Raw genomic sequence first — 4,860 nt, 5'->3', positions numbered from 1 at the left:
GGGTTGCAGAGAATTTTTAGGGGAGATTAGCAAGCTAAATTCTTGGATGAAAAAATTGGGGTCACATGGAAGACGTGATAGGCGATAATGTTAATTCTAGGGTTTTAAGTTTTTATGTAGATGGCTTTGAGTATTTTTAATTTTTTTTAATTTAAATGTTATTTTTAACAGATTTTTCATAAAATATATATATATAACGTAATGTACTTGCAATAACCCTTATCCCTGAGTGGCTTCCGGGCCTTGATAAGTGGTGATCACTGTGTAAAAAAAACAAAAAAAAAATATATATATATATATATATTTATATATATATATATATATATTTATATATATATATATATATAATATGTGTGTGAAGACAACTCTCAACCTATATACTGAACAAATTTTTGATCTACAGGCTTGAAATTTGGTATATAGGGTATTCAGACACGTGGAAAACTTTTTAATCAGTTTTCATCCGGAAAAAAAGGGGTCAAAATTGGTACTTGGGAGGCATCAGATTTTTATCGGTTTGTCAACTTTTTCACGCCTGTGCATGCACGAATCGTTTACATGACACTTTTTAAAGATCCTGTCAAGCTAGCCTAATGGTTATCATACTTGACTCACTGTCTTCAAGTTTTGGTTTCGATCTCAGCTTCAGTATTTTTTTAAAGGAATTTAATGCTATGTTTAATACTAGGCTATATCAGGTACATCCGCTAGCATATATATATATATATATATATATATATATATATATATATATATATATATATATGCTGGTGATACCTGTGTTTCGTTTATATCATAGGATGGAAATCAACTTCTCAAAATTAGATTCAACTATGAATTTAAAAAATAAAAACTCAAAACATTTTTGTACAATGTTCTCTTCAGATGGAGCTTTATTACCAATAAATGTAACAATAAGTCAAATTTATTATATATATAAAATTTAATTAGTCCTCACGCGAAAGAGCAGGGCACAAAATGTTTTAAATAATAATAATAGAATAACAATAACAAAGACTTTCGCTGGCGAGGACTACTATTGACCGTAATCAGTTATACATTCCTTTGAAATTTTCATCTCTATTTTTCTCGTTATGTACTGAATATTTGTTAATGAAACCTATATGAAATATGTTCCTTATTAAATTTGAAAGATTTTCTATTCTGAAAGAAGTTTTAAAAAATTTAATCTAAAAAAGTTATTTTAAAGTTTGTTAAAAAAAAAAAAAATTCAGATTTTCTCATTATTCAGACCTGTATTACAAAGAGGGAGTTGCAAAAATGAGTTGTGGTGTGAGGAGAAACACAAACTGAAACAGAGAGAATATTCAGATCTCTAATAATACAAAGAGGTTGTTGCAAAAATGAGTTGTGGTCCGAGGAGAAATACAAACTGAAATAGAGAGAAGGAGAGTTTTAAAATATAATCTTAAAAAGATAAGATACAACTTAGAAAAGCATTTCGTCCAAAGCATGAAAATTGTTAAAATGTTTTTACTATGAAAGTTCTGTAAATTTTCAATAAAATCTGTTCAGCCATTTCGGAGTCTATAAGGAACGGACTGACGGACACAGACGAAGTTACATTTATATAATTGTAGAGATAATAATGATGGATGCAAAGCTTAGTGTTCTTGTGCCACTACTTAATACAATAAACTACTTGATGTGACGAGTTCAAGTTAAAATGACTTTGATTAAAGCTGATGTCTGGGGAATTATTGATGGAACGGAATCTGTTGATGTTCAAGCACACAGAACGTATATGTTAAGGAGAGACCGTGCGTTAGCCACAGTTGTTATTTCAGTGAAAAGATCAATGTTATATTTAATTTTAGATCCGACTGATCCCATAATCGGTTGAAAAAAAATTGGCTGATTCAATTTCAAAAGAAAACGTGGGTTAGCAAATTAGCATTAAGCAGAAAATTATATTTTCTTGAATTAAAAGAAGGTGAAATACTGAACAAATTTTTGATCTACAGGCTTGAAATTTGGTATATAGTTGTTCTTTCAGTGAAAAGATCACTGTTATATTTAATTTTAGATCCGACTTATCCCATAATCGGTTGAAAAAAAATTGGTTTTAAAATATTTAATCTAAAAAAGTTATTTTAAAGTTTGTTAAAAATAATTCAAAGGTTGGTGGCGATGGTTGAGATATTTGAGGAGTTGGGAGTCATTAGTGACTTAATACATGAAGAAGATAGAGTTGTGCATTTCCTCGCTACATTTTCAGTTTCCTACGGCATGTTGGTGACAGCACCTGAAGCTAATCAAGAGGTTCTTAAGTGGATCTTCGTAACTCAGTGACTATTACGTGAAGAATCCAAAATTTTAGAAAAGGAAGATAATAATGTCAAATTGAAAGCCATGACATCAAAACACCATGTTAGACCCCAAAAAAAAAAAGAAAAAAAAAGTGTTATAATTGTGGAAAAACCGGGCACATCAAACGTGATTGTCGACTGCTTGGTGAAGATACTAAAGAGAATTGCAAGCGAAATTTTCTGAAAAAGAAATGCGTTCTTTAATAAGAAAATGCATTGTCTAAAAATAAAATTACAGACTGGATTGTGGACTCTGGTGCTACGTGCCACGTGTGTTATGATATGGAGAAATTTATTAATTTCCAAAAATTGGATGTGGCACAAAAAATAACCGTTGGTGATGGATTCTCGGTCGAAACATTAGGTGTAGGAATTGTAGAATTAAATGTAAGTATACCAAAAGGGAAATATGAAAGATGCAAGTTGTATGAGACTCGATACGTTGCCAAATTATGTTACGACTTATTAAGTGTGAGAGCCACTACATTTAAGAAGACCTGCACATTTACTGAGACAGATTGTAAAATTTTGGACAAACAGAGAATAGTTGCTACAGGTTCGAAAGTTAGGAACATGTACTATTTAAAATGCAATAAAATAAAGGAAGTAGCCTATGCAGAAATTACTTGCTCATACAGTAACACAAATGAAGACATCAACTTTTGTGGATTATGGTTGGATGGAAAACATCATCGTTCCTCATTTCCAAAGATTAGTGAAAACCAAAACAGTCAACGTCTCGGAATTGTGCATAACGATGTTTTTTTTTTTAACGTGATTTTCAAAATGTCAAAACTAAAATGAAAGCTTTCACGGGAAAAACAACTTTTTACTGATTTATCAACTCAATCCAAAATGGAAAAGTCAATATCTATGATTGGTCAAAAACATTGCGAGTATATCAGAAGGAAAACCGAAAGAGAACGTGTAGGGAAAGAACAAATTCATCGACAGAAATCTCCTTCAGTTGAATGGAGGAGGGAACGGAATGCGAAAAAACTTCCACAAAATTTCGAGGAAGGTTCATCAGGAAAACGTCAAGAACTACATCGTCGATCCGCTGGTCAAATTGGTAGTGGCCACTTTGACCAGGGCAAAAGAGATGACCGTCAAAGAATCCAAGCTCCCCCCCTCCTGATCCAAAAGGAATAGAGAACTAAAGCGAACCAAAGTTGGAGAAAAGACAAAGAAGGCCAACGACTGTCATAAAGTTGAATGTACACGTGACATTCTCGTTGTGAAAACTGATAATCCACTGGTGCCAAAACTGACGTTGAATTCTGATAACCGATGTTCTAACAAAAGGAGCTTGAAAAATTGGTGTGAAAATTGTGATTGCATTTAATAGACGGTGACGGTAAACCACCATGACATTTTTTTCTCAAAAATTACAATCTGAAGTAAACCAAGTCTAACACATCCCTGGTATTTATGTCTGATATATCTCAGTGCTTGAGAAGTAATGGAACACTTAAGCGATTTAATGGAAAAACAAAATTTTGTGCAGCTGCCTTTCCGAGGTAAAAATTGTGAAAACAGTTTCAAGATGGTTGTGTGACGTAATCCCTCATTGGGGAGCTTTAGAACCCCCCCCCCAGGGGCCTGGGAGGGGCCGAGTAATTATGCTAGATAGCTAATCGTTCCCGGGTGACGTAAGATACCCCGAGGATTTAAAATAGAGAATATAAATATATATATTTTATTTCAGGTCAAAATAGATATTGTTTGAAACCAGAGAAATATATTTTGCAGTTAAAGTTGATGACAGGAAACTTGAAGCATAACATTGTCTGTCCTTGGTAAACTCAAGGTCGGATGTCAGAACTGACATCTGACCTTAGGCGGTCATGAGAATTAATGTGTCTGTAGAACTCAGATCCCAGATTCAGGAATTGCACACACACAAATTTGGGGCTTTTCGATTTCGTGGCAAAATCTTATTGGCTGGGGAAACTCCCACCCCATCCACATACCTCACTATATATACGACTGTTGCATGAAAATTAGTCGGAGAGAGAGATTGCTTTTTGATTTCAGGGAGAACAGATCATATAGAGACCGCCATTTCCTGAGGACACGATCCTTCCTCCTTCCCCTCATTCCCCCGTCTGACGCTGTCGGTGAAGAGATTTGAGACTTTGAAAAACTTACTAAGAACTGAATGATATTTGTAAAAACATTTGTACATAAGTTTGTGAAATCAATTCTGTAGAATAGAGTTTCACGTGTTTGTTTTTCTTCCTGCCTGCGGCTTCGATATTCACTTTCAGCATACAGGATTCAGTGTCACATCCCTCAGAGAAGAACCAGACAATACGAGCCGAGAGTTCTAGATAAACAGGGGTCCTAACCAAGCTTCATCAGTGTGGTGTTACAGTTGCTGATCTGAAGGAAAAACAGCTTCTAACCTTGGCATAAAAAGGGACTGTTTGGTTGGTTCAGTAAATTCTACTGTTGAGATTCAAGACCTATTATTATTAAGTGATCAGACAAAATCAATAGTTATTATTAAGTGATCAGACAAAATCAA

The sequence above is a fragment of the Euprymna scolopes genome, chromosome 34 (assembly GCF_053919585.1).
Source record: "Euprymna scolopes isolate OS-2025 chromosome 34, ASM5391958v1, whole genome shotgun sequence".
Lineage (NCBI taxonomy): Eukaryota > Metazoa > Mollusca > Cephalopoda > Sepiida > Sepiolidae > Euprymna > Euprymna scolopes.
The sequence above is the reverse complement of the archived record's forward strand: the minus strand, read 5'-3'. Positions refer to the sequence as shown.